The sequence below is a fragment of the Malaclemys terrapin genome, chromosome 7 (assembly GCF_027887155.1).
Source record: "Malaclemys terrapin pileata isolate rMalTer1 chromosome 7, rMalTer1.hap1, whole genome shotgun sequence".
Lineage (NCBI taxonomy): Eukaryota > Metazoa > Chordata > Testudines > Emydidae > Malaclemys > Malaclemys terrapin.
Genome location: NC_071511.1, coordinates 107,887,376 through 107,915,063, shown reverse-complemented (window position 1 = coordinate 107,915,063; position 27,688 = coordinate 107,887,376). Strand labels below are relative to the sequence as shown.

The 27,688-nt window shown below is 41.8% G+C and overlaps 1 protein-coding gene across 6 annotated transcripts in view; it reads right to left on the bottom strand.

Annotated features, from left to right (window-relative positions):
* CHST15 (carbohydrate sulfotransferase 15) overlaps window positions 1-27,159 on the bottom strand; it is an 88,380-nt gene extending 61,221 nt beyond the window's left edge. The window contains exon 1 of one of the 6 annotated variants that reach the window (XM_054035896.1): window positions 26,832-27,159. The gene's annotated coding sequence lies outside the window, so the exon portion shown is untranslated. The other 5 variants (XM_054035900.1, XM_054035897.1, XM_054035898.1 and 2 more) reach the window with 5 other exon arrangements.
* Between the last annotated feature and the right edge of the window lie 529 nt (window positions 27,160-27,688).

Here is a 27,688-nt window from a genome sequence, read left to right as displayed (position 1 = left end):
TTAACCATGATGCAGTCTGATGCTGACCTTTCAAAAAGTGTGTTTTGGTGGTTTCAACAACAACAGTTTTTATTTTATTCCACAGTTTGTAATCACGTCAGCAAAGTTCTGCTCTACATAATTCAGGATCCCAAGAAACAACAAATACAAACAGAACTATCACTGCAACAAACTGGTTTCAAAGACGCTAAGGCATGCATGACCAAATCATGAATACCCATCACATGACTGAAGAACGCAGAGAGAACAATCACCCACTGATCATGTGCTTTATTGACTACTCAAAAACATTTGATATTGTCCAATATGTCTATTTTGGGAGGATACCGGCAGACATGAAGTTTCCAAAGCATCTCAGTGAACTCATGACAAGTCTCTGCCGCCACCAACAGACCACAGTAAGAACAGCAGTTGGAGACAGCAAGTGGTTTTCCACCAGTCAGGGTGTGAGACAAGAGCATACTTTGTCACCAAGTCAGTAAATTCCGCATACATGTTAAAGAGAGAGACAAGCCTTGAAAGGTTTTGACAAAGTGGAAGGAGTTGGGATTTCTATGGTGGACACCTCTTAACCGACCTCAGACATGCTGATAACATGACATTCTTTATTACAACCACCAATACAATACAACATATATTGGAATCTGTAAAAACAGTTAGTGAGGAACACTGACTATTCCTGACCATGAAGAAATCAAAATGCATGTATGTCAACATGACTACCAAAACAGAATGCAAGAAGACATCACGATAAATAGACAAACTTAGAGGCAGTGGGTTAATTTAAATTATCTGCGATCATATATATCCAAACAAGGAGGCTGTTCCAAAGAAATCAGAAGACGACTAGGAATGGCTCATTCAGCTATGGCCTCCCCTAAGAAAGTGTGAAAAAAGTAGTATCTGGAAATGTACAAAGGTGCAACTGGTGAAAAGCCTAATTTTTTTCCATTCATGGATGTGAATCCTGGAAAGTTAAAGCTGCTGACAAAAAAAACTGAAGTTTTTGAAATGTGGTGCTGGTGAAGACTTTTGCATATCTCCTGGATGGACAAAAAGGTGAATGCTTATGTGAGAAATATTATTGGACAGAAGCAGACCCTGATGCTGGAAATTGACACAAGCTTATGTACTTTAGTCACATTAGGAGTAGAGATGGAAATAACCTAGAGATAGTCATAATGGAAGGAATGGTGGTGCGTCATTGTTGTAGGTGTGGCTAGCAAGGAGATGGATGGATGGTGTGCGGCAATCACTGGTAGATCAGCTGCTGAGTGCTCAAAGTTAGCGATGGATCATGAGGGCTTCTGAAAAGTCTGCTGCAATGTCACTGATATTCCGACATGAATAACTGGATTTACCTACTTAATTTCCATTAAAAACTGCCTTTGATATATTGCACAATATTATAGCCTAATATTCGGCCCTCAGTTAAATCCATGCAAAACCACTGAAGTCATAAGAAGCTGTCATAGGTGTAACACAGCAGTGTTTGGCCCACTATATTAATAAGCAATGTAAAGGGAAAATGTTAAAGAGTTTTATAAAAGGTTTATCTTTAGCACCATAGTTTAGAATCAAAGTGCTGTAATTTCATGGCATGAATAATCTTTGCTTGTCTATTTCTCACCCAAATTATTGTAAGAATATTGCACTAGCACTACTGGGGCAGCACCTTGTTTAGAAACTGGCAACAGTTAAATGTCAGGAGAGGTAGCTTCTTTAATAATATACATTTACAGGAAAGAGAGAACACCCTGTACCTTGTTGTCAGTGCTTCATTAACTGGGTAATGAAAAGAGTACAGGAATACACCCATGAAGATGCCAGGTTAAACATGGCTCTAAACCACATGTGACCACAAGACTACTTCAGTTACATCTGCAATAGACACAAGATGGAAGTTAAGCCAATTATACAGTGATAGTAAGGTTTAATGAGTATGCTAGTAAAACAGAATAAAACTCTCACTGACTGATATCCTGTCTGCAGGATTAAAGATGTAGGCTGAATTACTGTTTACCGAAGGTGTATAACAGTAATGAGGATTGGAGTATGCTGACCTCAGAAAGATACAGGAATCAGTCTTCTGGGACAGGAGAGCATGGCTTACGGCAGCTAACTAGCAATGAGTCACACCTTGATATTGCACCAAGAAAGAGTAGTATCCTCCCTCTGTCCCCCCCACACACTTTATTGCACACTGCCAACTTCAGCCTATTCTCAGCAATGCGCAGCCTAAACTCAAGGTCAGACTGTCACCTTTCACTCCCTTTGGCTGCAATATGTAAGGGCAAAGAACAGTGGCAGGTCCCCCAGTCTAGCACTATTTTGAGTGCCAGATTGCCATTCAGCCCTGCTATTTCAGCAATGAGAAGGTGAAGGTGTCTTTAATCTTAAAAATTGAGTAGTCAGTAAATGTTCCTAGTTTGTGCAAGACAAAAATCATTCCATTACTCTTCATTACATGAGACATCAACTCATCTTAGATATTAATTCACTTCTGTTCTACAGAGATATAAAAATGCAGCATAACATAGCTGAGATTATAGAAAATGTTAACACTAAATGAATCAATCCTTCAGTCACTTTAAAAAGAGATTTATTTCTCTCTATTGACTATCAATATAGGGCCAGTGCTTGGAAAAATTTTGTCCTAAAGGTATTTGCACAGCCCTTGCCAAGCGTTTCTAGCTTTGGCTTATTGCAAAATGATGGACATTAAAAAAAAAAAATCACATTATTTTGATTACCATGTTGCTCTTTTTCCACTTCATGTCTTACATGATTTTACCAGCTGCTATCTCAAGAAAATTTAGAGCTGGAAACTAATTCTTTACACCATCTGAAAACTAACGCTTTATGCCATCTTTTAAATGGCATAAAGCATTAATCGCTAACTGTAGAGGTTTTTGAGTCATCAGCTGCTAACTTAAGGATTCTTTAGATGGATGAATACAGTTATGAGTAAAAGGAATAAATGGAATGTGAACAACATAACATTGCCATTGCCTGTTTATTCTGTGCTTTGGTAAAACATGTTTTTTTCATACAGCCACATGTTCCACTGAAATAATGCAACAAAATGCTATCTACTAGAATTTATTTGATAATACTTTCCACTCTGCAATAAATCAGTGTTCTTGGCGTAGAGGGCTGTTTTAAGGTAGATTCTTAATATTGGTATAATGTAGTTGTGACCGGAATCCCAGGGGAGCCAGTTGAGGTCACTCAATTAGGGTGCACTGCAAAGAATGGGGCAGGCAATCCCCAAAGCTGGTGGATATTCCAATACTTACATTTACCAAGCCAGCACAAAGCAGCTTCTATTATACCTCACTGGTTACTCAGAAGTCAACAACACAATTCCCTTAAAGTAACACAAGCTCAGGCCTCCACCTAGACACCCCAGTCAAAATGATGAGGTTTACTGAAAATCTTATTCATCGTATTAAAAAGGTTCTAACCAATCCCAAAGGATCGGACACATCACCTCCCAGGTTAATGAATATTCCAGACCTTTCCCAAATACACACTTACAGCCAATTCTTATTAAGAAAACTAAAATTTATTTCAAAAGAAAAAAGAGAGAGAGAATTGATTAAAAGATCAGTGTATATACAGACATGAGTCAATCTTGAGATTCAGATTCATAGCAGAGATGGAGAGCTTTGTAGATGCAAAGAGTTCTTTCAGAAATAGTTCATAGGTTATAATCCAATGTTTGTATTCAGGGTGGTCCAGTCAGAACTGGGACCTCAGTCCTTGTGGTTTAGGCTTCCCCTGCATGAAGCCTCAAGCAGATCTGAGATACACAGGAGGAGGAGGACCCAAGCCATTTTTTACATAGTTTCAGGCTCTCTTTGACAGGTTGGAGTCCCTTAGCAAACAACAGACACATTTCCTAAGCATCACTGGTAATTATTCACACAGATCAACATAAGGCAATTGCCTGTTTTTCCACCATTCACAGGTGATTTGCTATACATTTCAAAGAAAGATGAATACAGCAATATCCTATGTTTACAGTTCATTTAAATGTTAAGATGTTCTGTTGATCTCTGAATTAACAGGATACAGCATAGACAGGGACTGTTTGATTACATTGTTGACTTCTACCAATATATATGTAAATACACAAAAACACAAACATTATCTCCCCATATGTTTTTAAGGGTTGAATTTGAGTCATTTATCCTGCAGGATGCTTAACACTTTCTGGTCATGAGTCACAGTAGCATGTGTGTGTGACAATTCTAAATCCACATGTATTTTAACAGCTGCCTACCTGATCATTACACCTCAAGAAAAGGGGTTTTCTCCACATCCTGAATTGATTTCTCTTAATAAATCTCTGTTTGCCTAAACCACACATCTAAATTAGATTTATCTTTATGAATCAAGTATGGTATCTTCTCCAAAAGACATGCGTTAAAAATGGGTGGAAAAAATGTCTCTAGACTATACACGACTACTGTGTAAGTATTTTTTTCATGAATAGGGCACTTCATCTTTCATCTACTGCTGAGTGGGTGAAAGGAAACATACACAGCTGCATCCTGAAAAGACAAACTATTAGAGTCTATCATTAAAGTTTCTTGTAAATTCAAACAAAAATTAGTCTACCAAAACTAATCATTGATAACAAATGACAACTTTATATTTTTTGCTTTAATAATTTAAAAGAGTGTTCCATGCTCAGCAACAACTTTTACAAATTTTCAACAACTTACGTTTTTAAAATATTAACACAAGGTACAAAAATCCATCTAATTAAAACAGTGGATAACACACTCATTCCATAGATAGATAGTTGATTAGTAAATTACAGTCCAAGGATTGGACTAAAGCAAGATCTAAATATTCATAAGAAATCACAATAGGGAAGCTCCTATTTTGGAATGTAAAAGTAATGTGGCATCACTGGATGAAACCCAAACAGCCTGCAAATAACTTCTGGCTACAACCAGAAGCAAACCTTTCCTATGGAATATGTGGCTTGCAAAATCCAGACAAAGTGTTTCTATTCCAGCAGTCATATGACATTTATTTCCAATGTCTCCTTCGTCATTCAACAACTACACACCAATGAATCTAAGGCTTGAACTCTACCACTTTTCTCTTATTCTTTCACCCATCCCTTAACAAGTGTAATGACTTTATTGACGACTTTATAAAATACTACTACTCTCAATTGTCTCCATATGGATATGCTTAATTCGTGTCACAATTAGTACTTTTCTATGCAGCTTATGCAAGAACAAAGTGTCACTCACACTTGATATAGTACCTACGACACATTCATAAAAACAAAATCACAGTTGAAAAACTAATCACTACCTACATCATCCACTTCCACCAACACACACATGCACTACAATATACAACTCATCCTTTCACCAGCCTGTCAGCATTCGGGATTCTCCAACATAGGACTTAAATCACTATGGATATGTCTACACTGTAGCTGGGAGCAAGCCTCCCAGGCCAGGTAGACAGACTCGCACTAGCAGGGCTCAAGCAGTGTGCTAAAAATAGCAGTGTGACCTTTGTGGCTCAGGTTGCAGCTCGGGTTCAAGCCCACTCAACCAGGGCTGGCTCTACCATTTTTGCCGCCCCGAGCAAAAAAAAAAAAAAAAAAAAAAAGTTGCCCGGACTCTGCCGCCCCAAGAATGGACGGAATGCCGCCCCTTAGCATGTGCCGCCCCAGGCACGTGCTTGCTCTGCTGGTGCCTGGAGCCGGCCCTGCACTCAAGCCCCAAGACTTAAGAGCCCAAGCTGAAGCCCAAGCCGCAGCATCCACACTGCTATTTTTAGTGTAATATCAAACCTTGCTAGCATGAGTGTGTCTACCCAGACTGCTCCCAGCTGCAATGTAGACATACCCTATGAGACCTGGTCTATCATACCTATAACTTGGTCAGGGGACCCATTTATAACACAGCAAAATGTTCTAGCATACATGGGCCCTAACCAGGCCCCAGTAAATAGGGTAAAACTCAGAGAAGCACAGGATAGTCCATACTACAACTGTGTGATAAACTAAGACCCTTGACTTTAACTGTATGTTTAGTACAGACATGTCCTCTCCTCAATATAACTGTGTGTGTGCTTAGTATCAAACTCCTAACTTTGCATGTGGAAAGAATACAACCAAAGATATCTGAACATAAATTATGATGTACATAACATGGACTGCACATCAAACAAATAAGATAAAAACCTCACACCTTTCCCCACCAAAAATTCACATGGAAAGAAATCAGGAAAAAACACCAATTTTGCATAATGATTAATGAGCCAAGAAGAATCTGGCATGCACTCTCTCTGCTGAAAAGGCAACATTTGCCAAAGCACAGCAGACAGTGTTAATTTGTAGTCAAGAGCCAAGCCAAAGCAAGCGCTTCAGTCGATTTTTATTATTGTTATTTTTCAACACAGGTGTTAACTACTTAATTCTTATTGTATTAGAAATAGAGACTGGCTCAAACTAAACCCAATTTAAATTATAAAGGGCTCAAGTGTGCTTTTAAGGCCCAGTCATGTATTGAAGGGGCGGAGAATGCCCCCCACCCCAAGAAGCAGAATGCTTTCTGAAGCACCATAGGGTGCAAAGGAGCATGCCTGATACTACGCTTCTTCAGGGCGTTTTGTCTACTCCTCCAACATGCTAACTGGTGAGCAGTAGGGAATGGGGCTGTGTCCCTGCCGACTCCCTGTTCCCTTTGGGGTGTGTCTTGTGTCTCAGAGGAAGAAGTCACTGTGGGAATGGGGACTGCAATTTTCCCCCAGTATCCCGTAGAAACACAGGACACAAATCTTTCTGCCCTCTACAAACCCCACCTGCCCTGCAGAGCAGCAGTACACGCTATGGCCCAAAGTGAGCAGAGGAAATGGAATGATCTCAGCCATAGGTGCTTATTTTTATATAATAGTTAACTGATCATCAGCTGTAGACATTCAGTTCTGTACAAACATATTAAGACACAGACTCTTCCCCTCAGAGGTCACAATTGAAATCAGACAGACACATATAATACGGAGTGTTTTCGTTCAACTAACAGAGAGATCATTTGCTGAAATGTTTCTCACGGGGAAATGTGTTTTTAGGAAAATGGAAAGAAAAAAAGATGATCATATTGTGAGCAGTTAAACATTTACATTTAATGAAATGACCCAAATTCTATCAATTACTGTAGGCAGCTAGCCTCTCTCACAAACACAGGCATAAACCTGTCTGTTGGTGAGCATTCAGAAACTGAGTAAGCTATGGTTGTTCTGTTGAAAAGGATTCCAATTACAAACAAATATAGGATCAATTCTACAACAATTTACCCGGTTAAGGGCAGCTTGTTTCCAGACATCCCTAAATTTAGTTGTTACATTTTCTTTGGAGATTTTGCTTCAACAGCAAAACACCAAAATATATGGAATGGGTTTAGTTTGTTGTAGCCACCCATGATTTCAGTCTTCACCCTATGGCATCAGCATGAGCAATCAAGGCCCACTGTCATCACAGTTCTATGAAAATCATCAGGGACTCTCAAAGATGCAAGGAACTTCCCCTCGGAGAACATAGTTTCACTTCTAATCAACTCCCTCAGCATTCACTGAAGGAGACATGGGACCCTTTCATGAAATATTTAATAGAGGAGAAACCAACAAAACAACCCCAAAACTTCAGTCCCTGATGCCAGAGTAATTGAGTTAGAGCATTTGACTTAAAAGATTCTATAGAGAACTAAATAAAAATCTCCAGCAAAATTCCAAAAACCACTCAAGGTCCTGTAAACCCAAACTTTAGTATTGTGAAAGTGTTTAATACAAGAACCATCTTTGTTTAATGGAATTCTTAAGTATTGCAATACATTTATCGACTCTAGCTCATCTTTTTCAATGTGCCAATATTATTCATTATGTCCCAAATCAAAGACATAAATCTTTAATTGCTTGAAATTTAATTTAATAACTTGGCTTTGGCTGCAAACACATTCTAGGCACTTAGAAGCACATGAGAGTAGAATGCACCACGAGCATACAAAAGTATTCAGAGAATCACTCTTGAAATAAAATGCGAAAAATAAGTTGCAGTTTGAAGACTTTTTATGAATTCTTTAATTTACACATGTAACAGGAAAGACACCAAAATAAAACCTTATCAGAAGTCTCTTAGGCCTGGTCTACACTACAGGGTTAGGTCGAATTTAGCTGCGTTAGGTCAATTTAAAAATGAATGCGTCCACACAACCAACCCCGTTCCATCGACCTAAAGGGCTCTTAAAATCAACTTCTGTCCCCGGGAAGGGGAGTAACACTAATATCGACTTTGCTGGGTCAAATTTGGGGTAGTGCGGACACAAATCAATGGTACTGGCCTCCGGGAGCTATCCCAGAGTGCTCCATTGTGACCGCTCTGGGCAGCACTTTGACTCCGATGCACTAGCCAGATACACAGGAAAAGCCCCGGGAACTTTTGAATTTCATTTCCTGTTTGGTCAGCGTGGCGAACACAGCAGCACAGGTGACCACGCAGTCCCCCCAGAATCGTATCATCTCCGTCCCTGAGGTTATCGCAGATTAGAAGGCAAAAAAAAACACACTCATGATGACATGATTTCCAAGCTCATGCAGTTCTCCCACACTGATAGGGCACAGCTTAATGCATGGAGGCAGTCAGTGGCAGAGGCCAGGAAAGAATTAAGTGAGTGCGAAGAGCAGAGACAGGACATGATGCTGAGGCTAATGGAGGAGCAAACGGACACGATGAAGTGTCTGTTGGGGGAGCAAACGGACATGACAAAGTATCTGTTGCAGCTGCAGGAAAGCCAACAAGAGCACAGACCCCCGCTGCATCCACTGTATAACCGCCTACCCTCCTCCATGTTCCATAGCCTCCTCACCCAAGAACGCAGTTTGGGGGGCCTCCGGGCACCCAGCCAACTCCACTCCAGAGGATGGATAAGTGAAAAGTGATATAAATATATGGAGATATACCTATCTCATAGAACTGGAAGGGACCCTGAAAGGTCATTGAGTCCAGCCCCCTGCCTTCACTAGCAGGACCAAGTACTGATTTTGCCCCAGATCCCTAAGTGGCCCTCTCAAGGATTGAACTCACAACCCTGGGTTTAGCAGGCCACTGCTCAAACCACTGAGCTATCCCTCCCCCCATGATACTTGTATGTTTGTTAATATCACTTTTCAAAACAGACTTATTAGCTAGCAATAAATAAATTACAATGATTTGGACGTGTATATGTGCATCTTTATTTGTTTTTCCTAAAACACTTAATTAGCTTTAGGAAAAAGTGTGAGAGCAGCCACCAGCATGAGTGGGTGGTCGCACTCTGAGGTCACCAAATAATTTATCCGAAGAATCCCTACTGTTGCACATATACATAGTAAGAGACTCTCCCCGCCCCGAAGAGCTTATATTCTAAATTGATGACACAAAGGGTGAGGGAAAGGAAGTATTATTAATCCTATTTTACAGATGGGAAACTAAGATACAGAGAAATTAAGTGTCTTGTCAAAGGTTACAAAAAGCCTGCGGCAGAGCAAGAAACTGAAGCCAGGTCTCCTGTATTTCAGTTCAACGTCTTAATTGCAAGCTTATTCTTCTCTTTTAAAAAATGTATATGGCAGCCAGATAAAGATGACAAAAACAGCTATAAATAAAATATCTGTTTTTTCATGCAGACAATGCTATAAAAATGAACATGATATATTTACCAGTACTAATAAGAGTCCAGATAATTAGTCACATTGCAGTTCTAGAGATGTTAGAAATATGTTATTTTGGTAAGTGCCTCACAAGAGTAGACAGGTTTGAAAAATGGATTCCATGTTCATTTGTTTCATAAGCAATACCACGATGATGTATGTGCCAATGTTTTTATGTGATATGAAGAGCAGCCTTACAGTCACAGAAATATCTCTTCCCGCATCATGATAAAAGCTCAACTTCTTTTTATACTTTTTGCTTTCCTTCCCAGGAATGCTCTTGTCCCTTTGACTATGTATTTTATTGCATAACACAATGACTTTCATAGCAGCCTTACTTAACTGTTAGTTTCAACAGGGGGTCAACATGGAATACCTTCAAAGCTAATGGCTGTTGAGCCAATTATAGTCCCAAGTGCCTCTGGCATGCTTCTTCATAAAACTGATCCTTGTAGCCCTTGAGAAACTTTAAAACAAACAAACTTTTCCTGCAACTTTACATAAACAAATTTCTCAGGGCTGTAAGGAACATTTTCTTTAAAAAAAAAAAAAAAAAAAAAAACAGAAGCATTTGGGTAGATGAGGAGCTTAAGATAACAAACAACTTGTAAAGTAGCTCACTTTGAGGCCAAATGAAGTTGACAGTGTCTCTTTTACCAAGCTTGTTGAAGCTCTTAGGGATAGCAGCCATTGCTGCAGGGATGTTGATGTCTCCACAAACATGCTCCCTTTACCTGCAGAGGCAAGGAGGTAGTTCTTTTCCTCTCCTATTTTCTGTAAATAATAGATATAAATATATTTTTTTTAAATATGTTTGCACAAACACCATAGCAAACTACTATCATTCCCTCTGTGATGCGAACTATGATCTAGACAGAGAGCAAAGAAAATCTGTATTGGACAAAGCAGCACCAATTCCCAGACAGATTTTTGCCCCAAAGGATTGAGCTCATAACCCTGGGTTTAGCAGGCCAATGCTCAAACCACTGAGCTATCCCTCCCTCAAAGGAGCCCTCCCCCAATCTCTTTTATCTGTGAGAATTAAGTGGTGTACACTCTGGTATGAATGAAAAACTCTGATTTACTATATTGCTAGTGCCTCCATCTTGGCCATTTGGTCATTTTATTTATCAAGATTAACCCCATTTATTTATCAAGATTAACCCCATTTTCCCTACTCTATAGTACACTGTGAAACAGATTACTTAGAAAGACCCATGATAAATTAAAGAGATGTTCAAAAAGTAAAATAGATTAGCAGTGTCCTGATCTGGATTGCTTGGTAAACTGGGTGCAAGCAAACAATGTCTGTTTTAATATGGCTAAACATAAATGTATGCATCTGGGAACAAAGAAGGTAAGTCATACTTACAGGATGGTGACCTCTATCCTGGAAAGCAATGACTCTGAGAAATATTTGGGGGGTCAGGGTTGATAATGTGCAGAACATGAGTCCCCATTGTGAAGCGGTTGCCAAAAGAGCTAATACAATCCTGATGTGCATAAACAAGGGTATCTTCAGTAGGAATAGAGAGGTTATTTTACCTCTGTATTTGGTACTGGCGAACCAATACTGGAATACTGTGTCTATTTCTGGTGCCCACAATTCAAGAAGGATGTTGATAAATTGGAGAGGGTTCAGAATAGAGCCACAAGAATGATTAAAGAATTAGAAAACATGCCTTATAGGGATAGATTCAAGGAGCTCAATCTATTTAGCTTAACAAAAGAGAAGGTTATGGGAGACTTGATTACAGTCCATCAGTGTCTACATGGGGAACAAATATTTAATAACAGGCTCTTCAGTCTAGCAGAGAAAGGTATAACATGAGCCAGCGGCTGGAAATAAGACATACATTTTTAACAGTGAGCATAATTAACCATTGGAACAATTTACCAACGGTCATGGTGGAGTCTCCATCACTGACAATTTCCAAATCAAGATTGGATGTATTTTCTAAAAGATATGCTTGAGGAATTATTTTGGGGAAATTCTATGGCCTGTGTTATACAGTAGGTCAGATTAGATAATCACAATGGTCCCTTCTGTCCCTAGAATCTATCAATATACGTAATCACAGTTTATCTTAACAAAAACTACTACAAATTATAGACTAACAAGTTGCCACACAGATTGAGTTTCAACTTTGAGTCCTTTGTTTACCAAGGGCACACACTGCATGGAGTTCTATATACCACACAGAAACATCAAGTGGATGAATAATATACTGCTAATAAAGAAGTAGTTTCAAACCTAAACTTCAGACTACCTTTTTCTCTGGTTATTTTTAATTTGTTGTTTCTTAATAGAGATTTGTATATTTATATTTATTTTATTATTAAGTACCATGATCTATGAGAATGGTGCCATCTAAAGCATACAATAGATATGGGAGTGAAATATGCACATCAGGGGGAAAATATGCTTCAGGTACACTTTCAAAGCACTACACAGGTTTAGCCAGGCAACTCCGATGAAAGTCAGTCAATGAGAGCAAAGAAAATTTTGAAAATTTACCCCTGAATAGTGCTATTCAGGGGTAAATTTTCAAAATTTTCTTCCCTCGGTGGACAAGAACAATTGATCGCCCTCCTGTTATATAGCTGTGACTGCGTAAGAGGATAACCTTTGTAAAGTGGGGGGAATCAGCCAGGGATGCTGCCCCAGCTGTAGGGTGAGGTCATGCTCAAAGAGATGGACTTATTGATGTGTGGAGGAATATGATGAAATTGGCCTTGTAATGAAAGTACAAAATAAAAACCACAGAACTGCCCTGCTGACAAACTCCTTGATGTGTGTTCTCAACTAGCCATACCTTCATGCAGAAGGGCACTTACTGTGTAAGTGACTTTTGGAGAGGCTAGGTTAGCTTTCTACTTGGCAGAGCAACGTCTTCTGCTCTTCTCCAAAAAACAGGAAACTACTCTCTCGCAGACATTCGGTGCCTAACAATACTGAGCAAAGTAATTATATACCACCCAAAGAAAGGATGGATACGGTCTCATTTTCACCAGTGCAAATTCAGAGTAACTCTAGTGACTTCAGCTGAGCTAAACCTGATTTACCGAAGTGCAACAGAGATCCAAACTTGACTTAAAAGATGCCAATATATATCCATTTCTCAGACTAAATATTCTCAGTTTTTGCTGCTATACTTAGTAAAGTACAAAGTCTATTCTGCAAAGAACATAAGTATTTAAAATAGTCTGGTAGTGTGCAAGTGAATGTTTTCCCTTTCTGATAATGGGACTCATTTAGCCTAGGTTCACCTTCTCACATCTAGTTTCTTGTTAAAACTATTTTAAAGCTGGTATAAATAGCCTTGCAAAGTAATTCTAACACTAAATGTCAAAAGTGATTGTGGTTTCATCTTGATTTATTCTTCTATATCCCCTAGGCAGGTCAATCCTCAATCTGAGATACTGAACTGTTTTATAGCATTATTATTTATAAAATTTCTCATTTTTTTTAACTTCAGGAAAGGCTCCAACGAGACACTCACAACCTCGACCAGAAATACTCAACCTTGACTAACTGCTTTGATAGGAAGAGAGTTGCAAAAAAATAATAATAATAATAATAAAAAAATCACACAGTAATTGTGAAGTAATCCTTGTATTACTGTTCTTTCACACTGAAGTTGAGTCATTGTGACCGATCATTACATATGCAATAAATAGAATGCCACGACACAAACATCACCATGTAATCTCAGCCAATCTATCAAGGATTTATTGGCTTTCTAAAGCCCCAATGCCAAAGTAGGGTCTGCTGGCATAGATCCATGCTCCTGTGCAGAGTCCAATTGACATCAACGATGCAAGGGTCCAGCTGCTGATCCCAATGCACAAAGAAAAGGTTACTTACCCTATGCAGTAACTGAGGTTCTTCAAGACAGTTGTCCCTGTGGGTTTAGTTGAACCTGCATCCCCGTGCCTGCAATCAGAGAATTTCAGTTGCAGTGCCTGTTTTGGTCACACATGTGCTGTCCCCGTCTCGTGCCACCTGTCGGTTATGTAGCACTGTGCGAACAAACCCCACTCAATTCCTTTCCTACCACAGAGTCCCTAGCAGAAAAACTTCTGAAGTAAAGGGGAGGAAGGTGGGTAGTGGAGCACCCACCGAGACAACCATCCCAAAGAACCTCAGTTACTGCACAGGGTGAGTAACCTTCTCTTCTTCAAGGGATCTGCCTGGTGGTGTTCCACTTTAGGTGACTGTAGAACAATGCCCTTCATTGGATGGGAGGGACTTGGGAATTGAATTTGTGAAGGATGATAAGACAATAAGTCTTAAAGAGGTAAACAGTGAGGTGGAAAGTTTGCAAATAGTAAAGTCCAAAACTGACTGTAAAGAATTACCAAGGGATCTCACAAAACTGGGTGACTAGGCAACAAAATGGCAGATGAAATTCACTGTTGATAAGTACAAAGTAATTCACATTGGAAAAAATAATCCCAACTATATATACAAAATGATGGGTTCTAAATTAGTTCTTACCACACAAGAAAAAGATCTTGAAGTCATCATAGATCGTTCTCTACAACATCTACTCAATGTGCAGCAGCAGTCAAAAAAGCTAACAATGTTAGGAACCATTAGGAAAGGTACAGGTAATAAGGCAAAAATAGCATAATGCCACTATATAAATCCATGATATGCCCACACTTTGCATACTCTGTGAAGTTCTGGTCACCCCATCTCAAAAAAATATACATTAGAAATGAAAAAAGTATAGAGAAGGGCAACAAAAATCATTGTTAAAAAAACAAAGTACTTGTGGCACCTTAGAAACTAACAAATTTATTTGAGCATAAGCTTTCATGAGATACAGCCCACTTCTTCAGTCAGTTCAAAAACAGACTCCAAGGAGAAACTGCTTGTCAGGGCTGTATCCCCACTTTGAACTTTAGGGTACAAATGTAGGGGCCTGCATGAAAACTTCTAAGCTTAACTACCAGCTTAGCTCTGGTCCGCTGCCACCATCCCAATGGATTCCCTCCCTGGGAAGCCTTGAGAGACCTTCACCAATTCCCTGGTGAATACAGATCCAAACCCCTTGGATCTTAAAACAAGGAGAAATTAACCATTCCCCTCCTTCCTCCCACCAACTCCGGGTGAATACAGTTCCAATCCCCCTGGGATCTAAAACAAGGAAAAATCAATCAGGTTCTTAAAAAGAAGGTTTTTAATTAAAGAAAAAGGTAAAAATCATCTCTGTAAAATCAGTATGGAAAATTACTTTACAGGGTAATCAAACTTAAAGAGCTCAGAGGACTCCGCTCTAGTCTTAGGTTCAAAGTACAGCAAACAAAGATAAACACTCTAGTAAAAGGTACATTTACAAGTTGAGAAAACAAAGTAAAACTAAGACGCCTTGCCTGGCTTTTTACTTACAAGTTTGAAATAGGAGAGACTTGTTTAGAAAGATGGGGAGAACCCGGATTGATGTCTGGTCCCTCTCAGTCCCAAGAGCGAACGAACTCCCAAACAAAAAGCACAAACAAAAGCTTTCGTCCCTCTTCCCCCCCCCCCCAACCTCCAAGATTTGAAAGTAGCTTGTCCCCTTATTGGTCCTTTGGTCAGATGCCAGCCAGGTTACCTGAGCTTCTTAACCCTTTACAGGGAAAAGGATTTTGGAGTCTCTGGCCAGGAGGGATTTTATAGTACTGTACACAGGACAGCTGTTACCCTTCCCTTTACAGTTATGACACTGCTGAACTTGAATTAATATGCAAACTAGATGCTATTAACTTAGGCTTGAATAGAGACTGGGAATGGCTGAGTCATTACACAGATTGAATCTATTTCCCCATGTTAAGTATCCTCACATCTCATCAACTGTCTGAAATGGGCCATCTTGATTATCACTACAGAAGTTTTTTTTCCTCCTGCTGATAATTGCTCATCTTAATTAATTAGCCTCTTAGAGTTGATATTGCTACTTCCACCTTTTCATATTCTGTACGTATATATCTCCTTATTATATGTTCCATTCTATGCATCTGAAGAAGTGGGCTGTAGCCCACGAAAACTTATGCTCAAATAAATGTGTTAGTCTCTAAGGTGCCACAAACACTCCTGTTCTTTTTGCGGATACAGACTAACACGGCTGCTACTCTGAAACCAAAAATTATTGTGTGCAAGTGTATGGAACAGCTTCCTTTGGAGGAGATACTAAAAAGACTGGGACTGTTCATCTTAGAAAAGAGATGACAGGGAGGGGAATATGACAGAGGTCTATAAAATCATGAATGGTATGGAGAAAGTGAATATGGAAGTGTTATTTCCCCCTTCATATAACACAAGAACCAAGGGTCACCCAATGAAATCAATAGGCAGCAGGTTTAGAACAAACAAAAGGAAGTACTATTTCACACAATGCACAGTCAGCCTGTAGTACTCATTGCCAGGGGATGTTGTGAAGGCCAAAAGTATAACTTGGTTCAAAAAAGCATTGGATAAGTTCGTGGAGGATAGGTCCATCAAAGGCTCTTAGCCAAGATAGTCATGGACACACCTCTATTCTCTGCATGTCCTTACACCTATGACTGTCAGAAGCTGTGACTGGAGGACAGGGGATGGCTCACTCAATAATTGCCATGTTCTATTCATTCCCTCTTAAGCATCTGGCACTGGCCACTGTTGGAAAATAGAATACTGGGCTAGATGGACCATTGGTCTGACCCAATATGACCGTTCTTATGTTGTTTTACAGACACAGTCTACTTGGAATTTACATCAATTTCACTCAACAACTTCTGAGGAGGACACATCAACTATGTATGAGAAACACTGAGCGGGGGACCCAATAATGTATTGTTCGTTTTTATTAACATTCACAATACCATTTTTATTAATATTCACAATAATATCTTGGATCCCTGGCCTCTGGCCACAGTGGAATGAGCACAACTACACTGTTTCTTTCCTCATCGGCAATCATTATGATTTGGCATCTTAATTCTGTTTGTTCTTATTAAGAATCATGCGTTAGAACAGGGGTCGGCAACCTATGGCACGAACCCTGGCAGTGGGCTGAGCCAGACCCCAGCAGGCAGCAGCGTGCCATTAAAAATCCTGCCCGACCCAGCCTGCTCTTCTCCACCCCCTGCCTACCGCTCTCCCTGGCGGGAGCGGGGGCCAGAAGCAAGCTTGCTCCTGCCGGCTGCTGCTGTAGGGCAGGCTCTGCCGGCAGCCAAGCTTCCCCCTCCCCCGCCTCTTCCCCCAGCGTGCTGCGTGGAGCCCCGCCTCCTCTCCCTCCCTGCCGCCGATGGCCCTTGCGAGGGAGGGGAGAAGAGCAGCCCCAGCACCCTCGCTGCTCAGACCGGTAAGGAGGCGAGGAAGGGGGGTAGGAGCACCCCCCTGATCCCAGCCCACCCCCCTAGCCCTCTGCCCTGACCCCTGCATCCCAGCTCCCTGCATCCCCCCACGACCCCATTCCTGTCTCCTACACCCTCCACATATACTCAGTCCCCCGACACCCCATGCTCTGACTCCTGCACCCCCTCACATGCCCCCAGCTCTCTGCCCTGACTCCTGCACTCCCCACACTCCCTGACCTGACTCCTGCAACTCCCCACACATACCCAGCCCCCCCACACCCCATGCCCTGACTCTTGCACCCCCCACATCCCCACCCTCCACCCTGAGCACCAGGTTGGCAGCAGGCTGAGCAGGGCCGGCGGCTGGGACCCCAGCTGGCAAGGGGTCGGCAGCCAGAACCCCAGACCGACAGTGTGCTGAGCGGGGCCGACAGCCGGGACCCTGGCTGGTAGGAACCAGTGGATGGAACCCCAGACTGGCAGCGGGCTGAGCCGCTCAGCCCACCGCCAGTCTAGGGTCCCGGCCCCGCTCAGCCCGCCGCCGGTCTAGGGTCCCGGCCCCGCTCAGCCCGCCGCTGGTCTAGGGTTCTGGCTGCCGGCCCCTTGCCAGCTGGGGTCCCAGCCGCCGGCCCCGCTCAGCCCGCTGCCAACCTGGGATTCTGGCTGCCAGCCCCTTGCCAGCCGGGTTCCAGCTGCCAGCCTCGGTGAATGGAATCCCAGGCCCTCAGCGGGCTGAGCAGGCCAGCGGCTTAAGATCAGCATTTTAATTTAATTTTAAATGAAGCTTCTTAAACATTTTGAAACCCTTGTTTACTTTACATACAACAGTAGTTTAATTATTTTATATCTAGACTTATAGAGAGAGACCTTCTAAAAAACGTTAAAATGTATTACTGGCATACGAAACCTTAAATTAAAGTGAATAAATGAAGACTCGGCACACCACTTCTGAAAGGTTGCCGACCCCTGTGTTAGAAGTTCTTCATTTTATGATCATTATCTAAACTATGATGAAGGATGGTGGGTTCCTTAAAGCTAGCATTTATAAGCAGTGTTCAACAGTGGCTAGAAACTAGGCATAATATAAATGAATATTCCATGCAAAAGCTACATTAACCCTTTGCCCCTAAAGCGCTATTCATTGCCTACAATGGCCGTGTAATCAAAGACTTGCAGTGCTCTCATTGCACTCAAGTTCCCAGATAGCCTGCCTCTCCTGCTCATTATGTAAAAATCAGATCAAGCAACCAGTCCAGAATCATGATCATATTTTCAGTTATTTGGTCAAAAACACACAAGTGAAATGGTCATAAGGACAAATAACTAGTGTGACTGTAAAACATACCCTTAATTAAATAGAAACATTACATTCTGCCATACATACACTAGACTGAATTAACAATCTGTACATAACTGTGCAATACTGATAAGTGTTCAATCTTATGGACACATCAGCGGAATCTCTACACTTCAGGTTGCATGGAGATTTGCACTTTAAAGCACTATTAAAATCTCTCCGTTTCACACTTTAATTGTTGAATTTAATTTCCAGTTTTGCCACAATGACCTTTCAGACGACAATGGAATTTTAGTTTTTATTTAGTAAAGTATAAAATTTAGTATATTTTTTGTAAAATAAATTAAATTTGGACAGGATATATTTTTAAATGCTCCCTCTTGAAAACCAGAGTCCCCATCAAGGAACATGATGGGACTCAAAGTCATTCGTCAGCTGTTCGGGATGAGAGGAAAATAGTCCATCTATGTGGGTGGTGGAGGGAGGCACTGAAGGCTGAGAAGGGGAACCGATGAGTGCCATATAAATGGGAGACAAACCCTCAGCTGGTGTACATTGTTGTATTTATGACAAATTACACCAAAGAATCTGCCCTGGGAGTGTTGAATCACTTAACTGCATATTTCCTCGCAGTTTCTGATCTGTAGGCTATAAAGTCTAGTAACCTTATTGTTAATGAAATTCTTGTGTGAGAATGTAATGGCACATATTTTAGGTCTGGTTCTTTTCTACTGAGTTGAAGTATCTGTACAAAGGACTAAAACATTTGGATGTTCTAACTTCCTAAATCAATATATCATTAAACAAGTACAGACCATTAGAGTTAGTTTAAATCTAAAGAAAGCACATCTGACATTATTAAAGCTAACAATGTAATTGCAATGGAAACCTAAATACATTGCTAAGTACAAGAGCTACAACTTTGTTTTTTTTATTTGATTAATACACAAATGTGAGGAAGCATTAAATAATGCATGGTTTGTTTAAGACATAATAGGCTATGTTTACACCTGTTGTTTAGCAGAGAAATTTTGGTAAGATCTCCAGTTATTTTTTAATTTTTGTGTATTATTATTTTTTCAATGTGGAATGACTAACACTCCATCCACTTAACAAACAGGCCCTAGATATAAATAAATAAATAAATCCTTAGAGAAATGTATGAGTGTTGTTAGGAACGTCGATCATCATTGGAAAAAAAACCCTGCATATATACTGCAAATGTCATTTTCAGAAACAGAGGTGCATTTCTCCCCCTTCCTCCCCCTCCCTCTCCCCCCCAGTTTCTGCCATATGCTGCCTAGTGGCATCAGTATTTAAAAAAATCCCCAATATTTCACAGTATTTATGGCCATTTAAAGGACACTGTGGTTATTGTGGGGTAGAGATTAAATGACTTGTCAATTGATTTTGAAACTGTCTACATATGTCAAACTGATTGGTTTCGCAACTGGTTTTGAACTCTGAATAATATAAAGTGACATTTTCTGTCTACCTTGCGGATTTTGTTTCTCAACAAAAAATGTATCTCCAGCTTTGATTACGCTTCAGACATTACTTTTACGTAGTGTTCCGCATTTTCAGTTTCCTTTTATCAATCCACTCAGTATTTTTGGGGTACTTATTTTTGTTAGACACTAAAGCTTTATGTGATTGTTCTGTCCTTCAGCTCTGACACTGAAGCAGTTCCACAATGTAAAACACAGAACACATACACAGTGGAGGTCAGAAAACCAAACAACATTAATATTGCGCTATGATTGGCTCACAAGCAGACGCTGCCTGCCTATCTCTTTGCATCCGTTTAGTTTGGCACTGAATTTAAACAATCAATCCTCCACAGATAAAGATATGTAATGCCCTCATCCACCCGGTTACCTCCTTTGGGTGCCAATCTCCTTTCAGGTTTGGATGGATGGGCATGGGTTCTTCTGGATCCCCACACAGCTAGTCCTGCCCTTTCTTTGGCTGGGTCCAGATTTCTCCCAAAATGGCTTCTCCCGCCTCCAGGGCTCCCAGGGAAGGGCTTCTCACTCCCTATTGATCAGGCTAGCTCTTCTTCCTGGGCTTTCCCTTGTCAGAGATGCGACTCTGCCCCTTCGTCTGAGCTGGCACACCTGCAATCCTTCCCCAAACCAACAGAGGCCCCATTGTTCTACACAGTGTTTCTCCTCTCTTCCTCTCGGTTGCCTAGCAGACTGAGTCTGCCTTTGGCTCCCCATTCCTACCTGGGACTGTGTGCCTCTCCCAAACTACCAGCACACAGAGCCCCCGGAACTCAGGTAAGCTTCTTGGGGTTACAGATAGATAAGGTAAAACGGTAAACATGGGGCAAAAACGCAAATCTATCAAGAAAATCAGCGGTTAGAAATTTTCAAGAAAAATAAAAGACAGGAGCGATGCATTGTGCTGCAAATACTGCAGCATTGAGGTCAGTGCTCGCACTGACAGAATAAAGGAGCATGTTGAAAGCAAGCAACACAAGAAGCTTAAGGAAGAAAGTGGGCTTCAGGATAAACAGTCAATATAAGGAGCTTTCACCAGAGCTTTAATGAAAGAGAGGACATAGCACAACTGTATCAATGAATTTGTGCATGCTCTTTGTTTCACCAGACAACCACTGTTAATAGTAGAGGGACCTATTGGTGACTTTGTGCATCAATAATGTCCAGCAGCAAAAACCCTTCCTAATCCAGACAACCTCACTAGTAAGTATCTGAAAGAAAAAGACAATGCTTTAATATCTAAGCTGATGGAATGAACTGAGGGAAACGTGGTGTCTAGTCTGATTTTTTATGAGTTTCCTGATGCTTTGGACCGTCCAATTCTTGGCCTTTTGTTTTCATTTTTTTTTTTTATTTCAAAGCGAATAAACCCACATTGTTTTGTGCTGATATGACAGTCATCCCCTCTGCTGACAGACATTTTCTTGACACAGCAGTAACTGACATGTTGGAGATGTACCAACTAACTTGGGAAAATGTGGCCATAACTAACACATATTCTGCTTCCTACGAGGCTAAGTTTTCCCAGGAGATTAAACTCAATCAGAAACCAGCGCTGCTGTGTATTACCTGTCCTGCTCATCTAACTAACTCTGCATTGTCAGCAGCTACTGCTACAGAAGAAATGAAAGACAAGAAATCTTTATCATTGGATTTGGGGCCATTTTCAAGCATGCGAACAAGTCGAAGGCTTTGTTTAACACAGTGCAAGATGAGTGCAGAGCCAACTGCCAATTACCTACCCCTGTTGAGCCACATCTGTGGATGAGCTTGTATTTCACGGCCTGTCATGTAAATAATGCGCGGACTATGCTAATATGTCTCCTAGATCATCCAGAGTTTGTTGGTTCTAAAGCAGAAACTCTAAAGGGACTGGTGAATCCAAAATAACTGCCAGATTCTAAGCACCAAGGTAATGTTAATTGCTGAAAACTTGGAATCACTGTGTGACATGCAGAAAACACTGGAGTTTTCGCTAACTACTGCCCACATGTTTGCCAATACAGATGTTTACCGGATCCTGACAACCAAAATCTCAGCTGAACTAAGCACAAAAGCTGAAGGAGAAACACACAGCAAGAAAACTCATCTGTTTCTGGAAATCTTTCACACCCCGGAACATGTTGTTGGGGTTACTAGGCCTGCCTGAGCCAGAGTTCTTCCATGTTTAATCTCTGTCCTTCCATATTTAACTCTAATCGACCTCAAAAGCCAAGGATAGGAATTGGAAAGTGTAAATAGCCAGTTAGCAATTACGACCTTGCTCATGCCAGGTACCAAACGATAATGATGAGGTTTGCATGTTTCTAGCTGGGGAAGGGGTAATAAACTAAGGGTAAACAGGACCAAATAACAGTTTAGGGAGAAGTTACTAACAAGCTCGATTTATAGCCCTAGAATGATTTAGTTGCTTAAATGTATAAACATGTCTTCGGTAGAGAGGGGAGGGGGGAGGGGGGTAATAGAGAGGGGGAGAGGGGGGGGCTTAGTTGTAAAGTGTATAAAGAAGAGAGAAACTGTTTTTGCTGGTGTGCTTGATTTGAGACTTGCCTGTCTCCTTGCACCACTTTGAGATCTCAAATAAACTTTGATTGTTTCTCCACCCCAGTATGTTTATTGGCGCGAAGCACTCCGGGCAACGAACCCCACTGTTGCTGTCCTCGGACCCCTGTGCCGGCAACAATGTGAAAACCAAAAAAGCGTTCAAAACCTTTAACACAAAACTCAGTGAGAAATGGGAAACAACCATGGCCCATAATATGAATCCCCAATATCCAAAATATTTTTTTGAATGTCATCCACCTCTTCCTCAAGGTGAAATTTACAGCAGACTATGGTCTTTATGCCAGAGTGTTTCAACCATTTGCCACTAAAGAAATTTCAAATCTGAAAGGGGAATTTACTACATACATGAACTTGCCTAATCCTGACAATACAAAACTGGATGTGCTGGTTTTCTGGAACAATCATCAAGACACACTTCTCAACTTCAACAAAGCAGCACAGCAAGCTTTGAGTGTACCCCCTGGATCTGTTGATGCAGAGTGCTTATTTTCAAAGTTGGACTACCTTCAAGCAGCAAGAGGCTCAACACGAGTAAGGATACTTCGAAGAAAATTATGCGAGCGTACGCAAACTAGGATTTCTGGAAAAACTACCAGCTCTGAGAGAGACAAAATATACCTTTGTACATTAAAAAAAGTTTCAATTATACTGTAGTAAAATGTATATATTTAAAAAGTTTTTGTTTTCCTTTGCCCCCTCCCTTCACCTAATTTTTCCCGTTTTTTTAATTTTTAACCGATTTCATCCCAGTTTTAATGTTTGGAAAGTAAACACTGAAAAAATCCCAGATTTTTTTTTCTTACAAATAAAAACTGAAAATGTGAAACAGTAGTTTTATTTTAAAATTACCAGCCTGTCTCAAGCAAAGAAATTAAGATCTGAGCAGCTTCCAATTTCTATCTTGACAGTAATTTTAGGAAAAACTCACGTCAAAAATTAACAGGTAAGAAAAGCAAGAGTAAAATTTGGCTGCACTAAACTGTTTAAGCAAATTGCCTGTATTGATTAAATGAACTGAAAAAAGTATCAATAATATATGATGCATATATACAGTACTAGACTATGCATCTATAACAAGAGTCTTGTTAGTACTGGTGATGGATTGTCTAGACCAATCCTTGTATTCTAAGTACATGAAATAAAAGCAGAATGTTGATATTTCAGTTATCTTTTCCTTTGTACACTTTCCAACCATTGTAGTTTTAGCTTAGTAAAGACAATTAAGTCCATTATAGCATCTTCAGTTATAACAGCACAATTATAAGTATTTTGTAATGCAAATTTCAACTGGTTAGTCACATTCCTATTATAAACCCTCATGTAAAACATTTTGCATTTGTAACTGGACTTTCTATCACAATTCTTGAACCATAAAATCAATTTGTGGTTGACTTCAGAATATAGCACTGGGCTCCATGTTGACTAGATTTACAAACACAAGTATGTTGTTCTGGCTCCCCCAGGTTCCAGTGTCATCAGAAATCTGGTAGTTCACTGACCTTTCATACAAGTTGTTCCTTCTTTTCAGCATTTAAATTAATTTTCTTTTTCTTAGCATGTGAAGAGCTAATTGACTACTTTGACTCAATGCCCAGGAGTGTGAAGTGGCACCAGCAGCAGAGAATACAAAAGGAGCAATCATGGCATCAGAGGTGACACCATTTGCATCACTAACATGAACAAAACATGTTAAGACAGTTATACCATAGTATAGGGTGAAAAATACCAATTTTTATGATTAGTGGTTCAAGGAGATGTTCCCTTTTTGGCAAAAATCAAAAGTAGTCTATAGTCAGCATTAACCTAGTACTATTCAATTACTCATTTGCGTCAACAAATGTCTAAACGAGGGCATTTTTCAGGTACTCCTTCAAAATATTTACTCTTCATGAGTAATTCCAATGAATACAGGGCTTTGAATTTCAGCCTATAACTTGTTCTTTTGATTACTCTGGTTTTATAAGTAGATGATCATTTTCTGGACACAAAACAAAAGGTATGTTTGAGCGGCCATCAGATGATAAAGATCTTCCAGGGCTAATCATTCCAACTGATTCTATTTTAATTCACATTTACAAGCAAACTAAAGCACTGTCTCCAAAGCAAGGGTTACAGAATGAAATCTATATCTGAAGGTTTCATAACTATGTAGACGGTACCATCCTAAAATACTGTCCTGTTATATTCAAACTGGAATCCCTGCAGAGCAAGGCTGTAGTATTATGATAAAACAAGGAGTACAACAAAAGGAAGATCACATGCGACTTCTCCAAAGTTCCAACTGATTCATAGCATAAAAGAGTCAACCATAATAAGCAGTCACTAAACCTTGATTACATTCTCAATAAATGCATACTATGAAGCTATTTTGAATTGTCAACCACTTGCCCTTAAAAAACATCTTTCATCATCTAAAAATATGCATCACTGAATGAGAATAGCCATCCACAATTTTATTCAAGGTACGTGCACACTGTCTGAGTTAACTGAAGGAAAATGCTCCAGATAAAAACAGTTTTACAAATGTCTTCTCTTACAAATCACTGTAAAACTACTGTAATTAGCCAATTGGCAGTTCTCAGGCAGACAGGCATCAACCCAATAGGCAGCCCAGCACAATGACAGCAAAAATTGCATTATTGTAGTAATTATGCATTTTTCCAAGGCCTCGCTACAGCTGGCTAACATTTTCACATTTTTAAAAAGTCAAGTACCCCTGATCTGTTTATAGGGTGGAAATGCTGAATAGCTCAACATCTAGGCTAAATCCCTGAGCATGCATATTAAGAAATGACTAACCAAGAATGTACATAAAGAAGAGTAGACAACACACCTTAACACATTACCTAGTATTTGTCCAGAGGGAGTTTAAACACTTCACTGTTAAGACTTGCTCAATCAAGGATGCTGGTCCTCCTGTCTTTGATACATAGATATTGAAAGATATTCTGGGCAGTTACTGTCATACTTCACTTTGCAATGGGGGGGAGGGAGAGATAAGTTAAAGCATCTTGCCATCACCAGCAGTTGCTACTGAAAATTGTCAGCAAGAACCACCAGCACATGACAAAATCTCTTTTTTTCCTTCTGTACGGAGACTGTGACCAACACAAAGAGCATCAAAACCAACAAGGATGGATATTTGCAGATGTCTCTCAAAGCAAATAACACACAAACTCTTTCTAGCAAGAAATCTGATCACACAAATCTACATACCTGCACACAGAAACCCAACTCCCCTACAAGTACCGCTTTAGCCCTCTCTGTTATAGACATAGCCCATAGAGATCCTCCCTAACTCCTGTATATATACACATCGCAACACACATTCACATACACACCCCTGTACGAGCACACACTCTCAACCCCCCTATGCATACACACCTTTAACCCCACCCCCAGCAGATCTTATTACAATACATAAAGTAATAGCTAAGCTTATCAAGCTGATCTTAATGTAAAGGTTGAAATATCACAGTATCAGCAAGTCATTACTGCAACAAAGCAAAAAAACCTACTACCTCACAGCTGTGTGTGGTTTCACGTCCTTAGGGCAGTAAACAGGAAACACAGATCTCGAAATAGCTAATGCAGTAATGAAACAGATGTGCAGAAACGTGTGGATGGTTATGTTAAATGCCTGCTTTACACACCTTATTGTGTATGTTCGACAAGTAAAATTCCTGCTCAGCCCTCATGAGTCCCGTGTGTGTGTGGTGAGGCTGCAATGCCTGTTCTGCACTCCTCAGAGTGTGTGTGTGTTGTGTAGGTATAATGACAGCTCTGCGCTCCTCTGAGTGTGTGTTGTGCAGGTACAATACCTGCTCTGCGCTCCTCAGTGTGTGTGTGTGTTATGCAGGCACAATACCTGCTCTGCAGTCAGTGTGTGTGTTGTGCCGGTAGGATGCTGGGTCTGCACTCTGTGTTGTGCAAGTAAAAGACCTGCTTTGCAGTTAGTGTGTGTGTTGTGCGGGTAGGATGCTGAGTCTGCACTCAGTGTGTGTGTTGTGCGGGTAGGATGCTGAGTCTGCACTCAGTGTGTGTGTTGTGCGGGTAGGATGCTGAGTCTGCACTCAGTGTGTGTGTGTGTGGTGCAGGTAGTGCGATGCCTGCTCTAGCACGCCGGATGCGAGGACAGCGGCAGCCCTTCTGCAGAAGTTCCCCGGCGCCTCCCGTGAGGCGAAACTTGGGGCGCTCCTCTGCTGTTCGCTGAGAAATGCACGTCGGGTCCCTGCCTCCCCCCTGCCCTGCCCGCAATCCCTGAGGCAGCAACTTCTCCAAGCGGAGCCGGCCAGAGACGTGAGCCGCTGCCGCCGCATCCCTCCTACCGCCCGCTACACCTTTCCGAGCTCCCCGGGCTGCAGCCTCCCGCCCCGCTCCGCTCGGGCGGGCAGAGCGCGGCACGCGGCACTCACCGCTTCTCGCCACACTTCCCCCCAGAGGGCGGCGCCGAAGACGCTCCGCCGCCCGGCTCCGCTCTGCCTCCAGCCCCGCAGCCGCTAGGCTGGACGCTGGGCAATGGGGTGGGTCCGACCTGCCCCCGCTCGGCGTAGCGACTGGTCTGCAGAGCCAGCCCGCTCCGGTCAGCCAGACACCGCCGCCCGCCCGTCCCCAGCAGCGGCGGCGGCGAGCCCAGCCGGCGCTGAGGAGCCAGGCAGCAGCGGCCACGTGAAGCTGCGGGCGGCGGCAGGCAGGGGCTTGCCAAGCGTGCTGCTGCCGCCGCTGTTCCACGAGGAATGGGCGCTCCCCCCGCCGTGCCCCTTCCCCCGGCCCGGGCTAGGGCAGGGGGCGGAAGTTTGCGCTTGGAGAGGAGCTGCGAAGCCCCGGCCTGCGGGTTGCCGCCCACGCGTGAACCTCTCGCCTTGGCCTGGGCATGGCGTCTTGCATGTGCAGCGCCAGGCGCAATGGGACTCCCAGCTCTGAGCTCAGGAGCAGGCACCCCCGCGCCCAGCCAGAGCTAGCAGCTCGCCTGCAAGAAGCGTCTGCTACAGAGCTAGGTGGGAAAGCAGCCTCTGAGGGGCTGCCCCAACCACTGCAGCTGCTGGCTCTTCCAGGGGACCTCCTCTCCTCTCCCCTCCCCTCCCCCAACACGCACCCACACCCAACAGAATGTGCTTTCCCAACAGGGCCCCTCCGCACAGCCGTTTGTACTGTGCTCTTCCATGGGGCAGACTGAGTGAGGTTAGGAGAAGAATGGTCTAGAACCGGCCCCTTGCCCATCTTTTTTCTGGGGGAGGAAAGCCTCAGCCCTGCTGCCCCCTCAGCTTCCATC